A 12,140-nucleotide genomic window follows, 5' to 3' on the forward strand; every position below is an offset into this window, starting at 1 on the left:
GGATATTTACCAGTATTTTACTTACGAAGCATCTGAGGTACTAAGAGACTAAAGAAGTCCTCGCTAAGGTCACACAGTGTGTGATACTCGTGCAATCTGGAATCGATGCCCTTAGCACCTATGTTCTCAAGCAGTGTTGTCCAGTAGAAATAGGATATGAGTCCCATGTGTAATATTGAAATGTCTAGCAGCCACATTAAAAAGTAAAATGACACAAGTGAATTTTGATTTATTTTACTTAAACCAATATATCCAAAATATCATTTCAACATGTAGTCAATATAAAGCAATTGAGATATTTTACTTTTTGCACTTAATCTTCAAAAGTCAATGTGTCCTGAATTCAGACTAGCTAAATTTCAAGTGCCAGATGGCCACCTGTGGGTAATAGCTTTGTATTAGACTGGGGAGCTCTAGATCTTAATGTAGAGAGGCTAAAGATTGAACAGAAGAAAGAGAAGCTTCAGTTCTCACTGACCTGCAGATGTGTCCTTAAAACGTTTTCCTTTTGGTGTACTCAAAATTGTTTCTCATCAGAAGATACAAAAGTGCAGAGGCTTCATTCCTGGTTGAGCCAATCTGTGATGTGCAGCACTTTAAAACCTCGTAGCAAAATGCAGCACACATGTTTACCCTTCCTTTGAAAAAGGCCGAGGGAAACTAAACAATAGGAAAAACATAAAGAATTATCTGAAAAACCATAAAACAGAAATCAGTCAACTATCAAGTGCCTACAGTATTCTCCCTAAAACTAAGCTGGGTGCTCTGAGGATACACAATCAACATAAGATTAGGGCACCGCTCTGGAGAACCCAAGCTAGATAAAAACATACAGACCAGCACGTATTAATGAACGACTGAAATGATGACTCATTTCATGATGATGGTCTCAATTTGGGCCATAAAAATGGGAAGGCCAATCTGCATGACTTATTCTTTTGCTTTATATTTAAACAGTTCCTTATGTTGTAAACTTCCAAATGCTGGGGAAATTATATCAAGAATCTATTCAGCAAATAAAATTGATCTTTCAACAAAATGGAGTATAGATGAAGTGTAGACACACAAACAAACACGTGCATCCTCTACTCATAAACAGTGCTGAGTAAAATACAGGTTGGCATAGAAAAAGTACACAAGTGACTATCTAATGCTCAAAACAGGCAAAGGACTGCTACTTTTGGAATGTATTCAGTCTGCTTTGTGGAATATAAGCTGTACATAGAACATAGGCTTATTGCAAACTTCCATGCTGACATGTCTCGGCAAGTGAGTACTAAGCTGCTCTGGGGTACACAATGGATTTTTTTAGGGAGTGTGAAGCTAGATTCTTTCAAAATCATTCTCAGGAATACTGGATTTAAACCCATATTATAGGAATCAACATAAGGCTAGGGCCTTATTTCAAAATTATTTCTCAGAAATATTGAATTTAAGCCCATATTATAGGAATCTATCTTCTTTTTATCACCTTAACACTAAGTACAATGCTTCTTACTGTTTATGCGTCTTTATTTTTTTGGGCTCCAAAATCACTGCAGATGGTGACTGCAGCCATGAAATTAAAAGACACTTACTCCTTGGAAGAAAAGTTATGACCAACCTAGATAGCATGTTGAAAAGCAGAGACATTACTTTGCCAACAAAGGTCCGTCTACTCAACGCTATGGTTTTTCCAGTAGTCATGTATGGATGTGAGAGTTGGACTGTGAAGAAAGCTGAGAGCCGAAGAATTGATGCTTTTGAACTGTGGTGTTAGAGAAGACTCTTGAGAGCCCTTGGGCTGCAAGGAGATCCAACCAGTCCATTCTAAAGGAGATCAGCCCTGGGTATTCTTTGGAAGGAATGACACTAAAGCTGAAACTCCAGTACTTTGGCCACCTCATACAAAAAGTTGAGTCATTGAAAAAGACTCTGATGCTGGGAGAGATTGGGGGCAGGAGGAAGAGGGGAACAGAGGATGAGATAGCTGGATGGCATCACTGACTCGAAGGACGTGAGTTTGAGTAATCTCCTACAGATGGTGATGGACAGGGAGGCTTGGTGTGCTGCAATTCATGGGGTTGCCAAGAGTCGAACATGACTGAGTGACTGAACTGAACTGAACTGAATAAATGTTTTCTAGCTGGCTAGAAAAAAAGCTCATCAATGGTTTCATCAGATTAAATAAATCTTGTTGGGCAAGATACTCCTGTATGAAAATACAGGAAGGGAAGGCACAGCAGTAGAGTAGTTAATCTGCTATAGGAAGCCTTCTATCTATCACTTCTCTGAGTGGGCAATGACCAAAATTACCTTGTAATGCGAATTCCAATGGACTCCCTTTCCACCTTATCTTGTTAGGCCACTCTGCATTGCATAATAATGCTGATACTCTCTTCTCCTTTGGCTTCTGTGATAGCCTTCTTTCTTGCCTTTCTTCGTATATCTGTGACTGCTCCCTTTCATCTCCTCCATAGACTCCTCTTCCAATCCCTTCTATGTTGCTTTTCTCCAACATACTGCTCTAAACTTTTTGTTGTTGTTCTTGCTCTTCCAGCGGAACTTAAACCACTCCCATGGCTCCAACTGCCACTGGTATGCTGATGAGCTCCCTAATTCACTCCATTCCAGCTAAACTGAACTTTCAGTTCCCAGAATTTCAAGCTCTATCCCTTCTCCCTAGAATGTTTTTCCTTGAGCTTTTCAAATGGCTGGCCCCTTTTCATATTTCAGGTCTCATTTTAGAAGTGACAAATCCAGATACCAACTATATGACATTCTGGAAAAGGCAAGACTGGGGAGGCAGTAAAAAGACTGTAGATTTCCAGGGGGTGGTGGGGAGGGGCGTGGTGAATTGATGGAGATTTTTAGGGCACTTAAAATACTTTGTTTGATACTAAGATGGGTACATGCCACTTGTCCAAACCCATGGGATACGCACCAAGAACGAGCCTTAATGTGCACTGTGCACCTTGTTGTTTAGCTGCTAAGTCGTGTCTGACTCTTCTGCGACCACATGGGCTTTAGCCTGCCAGGCTCCTTTGTCCATGGGCTTTCCCAGGCAAGAATACGGGAGTTGGTAGCCATTTCCTTCTCCAGAGGATCTTCCAAGCCCAGGGATCGAACCTGCATCTTCTGCATTGGCAGGCGAGTTCTTTTTACCATGGAGCCACCAGGGAAGCCCACGTGCAAGATTATTATGTGTCAATGTAAGTTCATCAGTTGTAATGAACACAGCAGTCTGCTGGCAGATGTTGATAATGGGGGAGACTGTATGTATCTATGTGGGGGTGGGAATATATAGGAAATTTCTGTATTTCCCATTGGATTTTGCTGTGAATTTAAAACTGGTTTAAAAACATAAAGTCTTATTTTAAAAAGTGAAAATATAAAAATAATTGACAAACCCATCAAAAGTAGCTCCCACAAATCATTATCTTCTATCTCACCACCGTGTTTCCTTCCATGAACTTGTTCCAATTTCTATTTTATTAACTTATTTACTTTCTATCCTGCTCTCACCCACTGAAAACTTCATGAGAGCAGAGATTATGCTTCTGTACTACATTTAAGGGGATTTTCTCCTCCCTGCAACAATTTTCTTAATAAAAATCTAATTATGTTGCTTTCGTGCTCCCTGGCACCTAAAACATGAAATCCAACTCCTAGACATGAGGACACAATCATCTGGTCCCCACTGACCTCTTCAAGTCTATCTCAGTTGCTGAGTCCAAACTAAATCCTAACTTGAGTGCTGCAGAGAAATGTTGCTCAATTAGTGTTTCCTGTCCTTCCATTTCCCCTCAGTTCTCTGTAGGCTTCTTTTATCCTAATGGTATTTCTGATGCACATCAATGTGTGCTTTCCTCTACTGGACAATAAGTCTTCACACTGTATCCTTGACACAAAGTCTGACACCAGGAATTGCCCATCCAGTCACTGTTCGTTAAATGAGTTATTTCTGAATCACTTTCTCTTAGTTTCTTGTCATATGTTTCCACTGAACTCAGTTTTTCATTTATTTCTTTATTCACAAAATTGCATTAAAGAATGGCAATTTAAAAATAAACCTTCAAAATCAACTACTTTGTCAATTTACGACAATAAGTTGCCATACAAATAATGACAAAAAATTTGCTCAGCTAGCCTATTCCACAAATCAGTTAACTGCATTTCTCTTGCTGGAGTCATACATATCAGGGTGGAGGCCTAGACTGTGCCTTTCCATAATTTTAACTTCATCTTGGTTTCTGATGCTTTTAATTCTTTTTAAAAATCTATCAAAAATAGACCGGAAATAAATCTTTCCTATCTGTTTGAGTCATATTTATTCCTAAAAGCCTAGTCTGAAGTTTTAGTTTACATGAGGTAAATGGCCTGAAAATTTGGAGTCCCCAGATACAATTAGCCCTGAAAGGAAGGATTCATTCATCTGAACATGTATTGAGTACCTACCACTTACAAGAGATCACACAAGGCCCTGGGACTTTATAAGTGGTCTCTGCTTTCAAAGTGCTTATATATGAGCTCACTCACAGCTTACATATCTTCATCATGATAATACTTTAAGTACTTTAAAAAGAAGCCAAAGAGAAGAAATATTGGCAATTGGTAATCTTAAAATGATACTCCTCAAAGTAGCCTACTGGAAACAAACAGACAAACAAACAAAACAGTATAACAAGATGAAATTAAAAGCACGTGCTGATTTTAGGGAATTAGTGGTCAGGCCCTCTTTCTGTATTTTGCTGTTCTGTATTAATGTTTACGAAGGCAGAATTTACTGGCTTCATCATCTGAGGTTTGGAGATCCTATTCCCCTGATCTTTCTTACCATGAAGCAAGGCCACTTGGAGCCACAAAGATTTGTTCCATACGTTAATAATGAATGCTCACAGTGAGGAAAAGACATGTTTCAGTGACACTTCAGACTGCCCATTTTTAAGAAAAGCAAGCAGAGACATAACTTTGCCAACAAAGGTGCGTCTAGTCAAGGCTATGGTTTTTCCAGTGGTCATGAATGGATGTGAGAGTTGGACTGTGAAGAAAGCTGAGCACCAAAGAATTGATGCTTTTGAACTGTGGTGGTGGAGAAGACTCTTGAGAGTCCCTTGGGCTGCAAGGAGATCCAACCAGTCCATTCTAAAGGAGATCAGCCCTGGGTGTTCTTTGGAAGGACTGATGCTGAAGCTGAAACTCCAATACTTGGGCCACCTCATGCGAAGAGTTGAGTCATTGGAAAAGACTCTGATGCTGGGAGGGATTGGGGGCAGGAGGAGAAGGGGATGACAGAGGATGAGATGGCTGGATGGCATCACCACCTCGATGGACATGAGTTTGGGTGAACTGCGGGAGTTGGTGATGGACAGGGAGGCCTGGTGTGCTGCAATTCATGGTGTCGCAGAGTCAGACACGACTTAGCGACTGAACTGAACTGAAGATGAATATCAAATAGTTGTTTCACTAATGGGTTGTGGCCACCATTATTTAAAAGTTGACTCTACAAAACATAAAAAAATATTTTTTGCATAAATAGTTTATGCTGGTCCCCCTAAAATGAGAGAACAGGCTTTACCAATACCTGTTCATCAAACCACTGCTTCAAAAATAACAATAAGATGCTTAACATAATCTAAAAACATTTGTGCCATCTTTCAATTTGGAAATCACAAAATACTATATAAACTACATCCATACTTAACTGCATAATTTTACATAGAAGAAAAAATTTCTTTTTTCAGTATAGCACAGCAAATACAGAACTAGAATGGGAAGTATATTTTCTATTGACCTAATCATATTTCTTCTCAATTAAGAAATCAGTAAATTAAAAATGGATACAAGATAACTACTTTTTGTATTTCTCTGACAGAAACAAAGTAATGTAAGAATTAAGGAAAACATTAATTCTGTTTTAAAAGTCTATTACCTAATTTGCTTTTATGTGTATGTTTAGTACATGTTTAGCCACTGGTGACAAATTAAACCCTCTATGAGTAGAGAAAACAACAGGTATCACAATTGAAAGACTACACAAACTGCTTGAAGGTTCCTTAGATACTAATCAGAAATAGGATGCAGAATCTCTTTATGAAGTATTAAATTTGTTCAGATTAATGTGCAACCCAAATTCATTTTTTATTATGCCAGTAAATAAGACATTTGATTTCAAAGTTTGCACTGTATTCCTTCCTCCTATTCAGATACTCCTTCTTTATTTAACATACCTCTCTTGGTAGATAACAGGTACTATCCTAAGCGCTTTACAAATATTAACTCACTTTTTTATTGTGGGACTGGAGGAGGAAAGGGGGACTGCAGATGGGCACCAAAGATCTTTTGGAGATGATGGGATGACTGGATCGTAATGATTGCACAGCTTTGTAAACTTACTAAAATAGAGCTATAAAAGAAGCTAGGATTTGTAGAGAAATATCCATTGGTTTGTGATCCTTTGTGTTTAGAAAAAAATGCATTGTTAATGTCTCCAGCCTTGCTCTCCTACACCTTAAGAAACAAATTAGCAGGTTACAACTTGGCCATAAGTAAAAACAAACACCAAAATAGAAGATGGTTATTTTGAGGCACTATCCTGCTATCTTTTTGTCTGTTGGCTTCCCAATTAAAGTATTTTCCTTGCCTCAACACATCATTTTTCAGATTCACTGACCTGTCTTGTGGCAAGCAGAGTGAGCTTGGACTCGATTATCAAGCAGACCCAAAACGTGCTGGCTACCAATGGACTCTTCCGACAGTGCTTCTTCATTCCATATGGACTCCTACAAGGGCAATGAGCATCAGGACATCCTCTGAACCTGATCTGGTCAGCTTCAAAACAACCAAAGAAATCTTCCCCTAGCCATGTGTATGAAGAATCTCAAGCTCACTATCATCATCATCATCATATCAGTTGAATAGCCATTACATTTTAAGAAATGATAGTTCGAGTGGAGAACAAGATGGCGGAGGAGTAGGTGGACTAGGAGTACATCTCCCTCCATGGATACATCAGGAATACACCTTCAGATACAGAAGTGCATGCAGAACACCAGCTCAGAGTCAACAGGAGTACCTGACCAGCAGAAAAGAATATATAGAACCACGCAAAAACTCAGTAGGACGAAGGAACTAGGGGGAGAAACAGGAATGTTACTAAGACTGGACATGCCCTTGGCAGATGGGGGGAACTGAAGCAGGGGTCTGATCCCCACATCGGGGCAATTGTCTGAGTCAGAGGAGAAACATTTCATGCTGAGGGTGAAACAGCTAATGTATGGCAGCCTAAATGGAATGAGAATCAGACAGTCCTTGCTGCAGCCATACGTACCCCGGACAAGGACGCAGTCCCCTAGAAGGCTAAGCAGCTGGGAGCTGGAGCGTAGAGATTATGGAGCATTCCCAGGGTGAGGGCTGCTGTTGACTGCAGAGAGATGGACCAAGGGGATGTGAGCGAGGAGACTGTGGTGTGAAATGCCTGTGGAGGAAAGCCAGGGAGCCATGGAAGCAAGGTGATACTGCTGAGTTACGCATAGGGGGTGGAGCCATCACATAGCCTCTCTACCTACAGGCCTGGATCGGCTGCTGAACAATAGAGAGGCTGGCCCATCAGGTGCCTGATGCACAGAACTACAGAGTAGGACCCCACCCAGGGTGCCCCTTTAAGTGCCTGACATACCAATCTATAGAATAAGACCCCAGACGGGGGGCCCTCTGTGTGCCTAATGCGTGGAATAACAGAGAAGGACCCCAAGCAAGGGGGCCCTAAAGGGCACTTAAAAGTGCCTGAATGGGCAGAGCTATGGAGAAAGAAGAGCCAAAGAGGCCTTCTGATCACCAGGTACCAGAGGCTTGAAAAAAAAAAAGACTCTGATAGGGCCATAATTCATGTGGCTGAGACAGTCCATGTCCTTGCACCCTTGGTGCCACCAGGGTCCCCGCAACCCAAGTAGCTGCATTTCCTTCACACTCAACCCTCACTGGGGCAGATCTACCACAAGCAAAAAAAAAAAAAAAGTCTTCGGTCTATGCATGCGGGGTCACTTCAGTTGTTTCCTGCTCTTTGCGACCCTGTGGGCTGTGGCCTGCCAGGTTTCCCTGTCAGGGGGTTCTCCAGACAAGAATATTGGAGTGGCCAATACTCATTGCCATATGCTTCTAGAGCACTATATTTCCTGCTGCCTTAGCAACCAACTCCCCTGAGTACCTGGTGCTGCCAGAACCCCTGCAACCCAAGCAGCTGCACTACCTCTACAACTGGCCCTCACTGGGGCAGAACCCAAATCCTCCAGGGCAGCCTCAGGAGCAAGCCTCAGGAGCAAACCCCAGTGGGTGACCCACAGGCAGAGGTGGAAATAAAATCACAATTGAAACCCCGGGCTGAGCCAAAACCTTCCCACCAGCTGTACAAGCTGCAGACTAAATCCACACAATCAACTTGGCAGACTCTGTGTCTACAGAATATATAAAAGGAAAATAAGAGCTCCCGCAAAAAAAAAAAAAAAAAAAATGCACTAGTTCTGATAGCTGTGTACACTGGAGGCAAGAACACACAGGAGTAGGACCAGATTAGAATCTGAGCTACCTCCACAGCAGGTCCAGAGACCAGCACGGTGTTGGGGGGCACCCTAGGGAGGTGAGGTGGACTGTGACTCCCAGCAAGGAAAAGGACTCTGACAGCAGTGGCTCAAGAGAAACATTTATTATTCTTATGTTTTGAATTGTTCTGAAGTTTCTTTTGGATTTTTTTCTTTTCTTTTCCTTTTTTATTCCTTTGCATCCCCCCCTCCCCCCCATTGTAGTTCTAAATTTTATTGGCACTATGAAATCTAATTAAGCTTTTGAGGTTTTTCTTTTCAATAACACTTTTTATTGTTATAAACCTTTGCTTCTATGTTGGCCATTTGCAGTTCTGTGAAGTTTTCCTTTTTTTTTTCTTTTTCTTTTTTCCTTTCCTCTTCTTTTCTCTTTAATTTCAATTTTTTAAACCTATTATTGTTTTTCCTAAAATTATTCCTTATTTGCTTTTCCTAAAGTTCTTCTCCCTTTGCAGTTAATCTTTAACATATATAAGTCTTCTTTATCTACCTTTATTTAATTTTGCATATCTAGTGTTTCTTTCCTTTCCTCTCAACATATGTGTTAGTTTTGTTTTCATTGGTTATTCCCCACTTGGAACCTTGCTTTAGTTTTGTTTTGCAGTTTTTGCTTTAGTTTTTTTTTTTTTTTTTTTCTTTATTTTTAATTTTTAAAGCTATTTTTTTAATTTATTTATTTTTTAAAATTTATTTTTTTACTTGGAGGCTAATTACTTTATAATAGTGTAGTGGTTTTGCCATATATTGACATGAATCAGCCATGGGTGTACATGTGTTCCAAGTTTTTTTCTTAACTGTTACATAAATTTTTTATTTCCTTTGTTTGCCGGGTGAATCTATTGTACTTTGTTTTTGTTGGACTGTTTTGATTTTGTTTATGGGTGTATATGTTTATGTGTATATTCCATTATTTTAATTATTATTTGCCTGATTTTGTAACTGCCGTTTGTCTGAGATTCATCTTTGGTTGCTCATTCTTGGATATTTGTTTTAATATCACTTAATGCCATAACAAACCACTTGTGGAATCTTCACTCCTGACCAGACATCAAGCCCTGAGCCTTTGGAGTGGGAGCACTGACTCCAAGACCCTAGACGACCAGAGAACTAAGCCTAGGTAGTATCAAAGGGTGAGAAATCCCACAAAGGAAAGCACTTGAATACAAGACCCAGCATCACCCAACCACTAGTAACACCCTGTGCAGGATGCTTCATCCCCACAAACAAAACAAAACTACAAACCAAATCAGCAGCAGCAGGATTCCAACCTCATTCAACCTTGCCCAAGAGACGAAAAACAACAACAACAAAAACTCAGCACAAATTTCACCCTATATGAAAATTACACAAACCACTGGACAAACTTTAGGAGGGCAGAAACCAAAAGGAAGACAGAACTCAACCTTGAAGCCTGGGAAAAGGAGACCTCAAACACAATAAGTTTAAAAAAAAATAATGAAAAAGCAGAGAAATAATGCACAAATGAAGGAACAAACAAGAAACACAGAAAGTCCAAATAAACGAAGAGGAAATAGGCAAACTACCTGAAAAAGAATTCAGTATAATGATACTAAAGATGATCAAAACCCTTGAGAACAGAATGGAGAAAATACAAGAATCAACTAACAAAGACCTAGAAGAATTAAAGAATAAATATACAGAGACGGACAACACAATTACTGAAATTAAAAATACTCTAGAAGGAATTAATAGCGGAATATCTGAAACAGAAGAAGGGATCAGTTAGCTGGGATAAAAAGTGGTGGAAATAACTACTGAAGAGCAGAATAAAGTAAAAAGAATGAAAATAACTGAGGATAGTCTCAAAGACCTCTGGGACAATATTAAATGCACCAACATTAGAATTATGGGGGTCCCAGAAGAAGAGAAAAAGAAAGGGTATGAGAAAAGTTTTTAAGAGATTATAATTGAAAATTTCCCCAACATGGAAAAGGAAATGGCCAATCAAGTCCAAGAGGTGCAAAGAGTCCCATACAGGATAAGCCCAAGGAGAAACATGCCAAGACACATATGAATCAAACTAACAAAGACTAAACACAAAGAAAGAATATTAAAAGCAGCAAGGGAGAAGCAATAAATAACACACAAGGGAAACCCCATACGTTTAACAGCTGATCTTTCAGCAGAAACTGTGCAGGCCAGAAGGGAATGGCAAGATATATTTAAAGTACTGAAACAGAAAAATCTACAACCAAGATTACCTGGCAAGGATCTCATTCAAAATTGATGGAGAAATCAAAAACTTTTCAAACAAGCAAAAGTTAAGAGAATTCAGTACCATCAAACCAGCTTTACAACAAATGTTGCTGCTGCTGCTGGTAAGTCGCTTCAGTCATGTCCGACTCTGTGCGACCCCATAGACGGAAGCCCACCAGGCTCCCCTGTCCCTGGGATTCTCCAGACAAGAACACTGGAGTGGGTTGCCATTTCCTTCTCCAATGCATGAAAGTGAAAAGTGAAAGTGAAGTCGCTCAGTCATATCCGACTCTTCTCGACCCCATGGACTGCAGCCTACCAGGCTCCTCCATCCATGGGATTTCCCAGGCAAGAGTATTGGAGTGGGATGCCATTGCCTTCTCCGACAACAAATGTTACAGGGACTATATAGTCAGGAAATACAAGAGAAGAAAAAGATCTACAGAAACAAACCCCAAACAATTAAGACAATGGCACTAGGAATATATCAATAATTACTTTAAGTGGAAACAGATTAATTGCTCCAACCAAAAGACACAGACTGGCTGAATGGATACAAAAACAAGACCCATGTATATGCTGTCTACAAGAAACCCACTTCAGACCTAAAGACACATATAGACCGAAAGTGAGAGGATGGAAAAATATATTCCATGCAAATGAAAAGCAAAAGAAAGCTGGGGTAGCAATCTTCATATCAAACAAAGTAGACCTCAAGATAAAGAATATTACAAGAGATAAGGAAGGACACTACATAATGATCAAGGGATCAATCCAACAGGAATATGTAACAATTGTAAATATCTATGCACCCAACATAGGAGCACCTCAATACATAAGATAAGTACTAACAGACAGAAAAGGAGAATTTGACAGTAACACAATAAGAGTAGGAGACTTTAACACCCCACTCACACCAATAGACAGATCATCAAAACAGAAAATTAATAATGAAACACAAGTCTTAAATGATACATTAGATGAAATGGATCTCATTGATATCTTCAGGACATTCCATCCAAATGCAGAAGAATACACCTTCTTCTCAAGTGCACATGGAACATTCTCCAGGATAGACCACATCTTGGGTCACAAAAGAAACCTCAGTAAATTTAAGAAAATTGAAATTGTATCAAGCATCTTTTCTGACCATGCTATGAGATGAGATGAGATTTTTTTCACAAGAAAAAAACTGTAAGAAACACAAACAGATGGAGATTGAACAACACATTTCTAAATAACCAACAGGTTACTGAAGAAATCAAAAGGGAAATAAAAAAATTTCAGAAACAAATGACAATGAAAACACAGCAACTCAAAATGTATGGGATGCAGCAAAAGCAGTTC

This window comes from Bos grunniens, chromosome X (assembly GCF_055505025.1).
Source record: "Bos grunniens cultivar Pamir isolate PY7600 chromosome X, Bosgru_T2T1.0, whole genome shotgun sequence".
NCBI classification, from domain to species: Eukaryota; Metazoa; Chordata; class Mammalia; order Artiodactyla; family Bovidae; genus Bos; species Bos grunniens.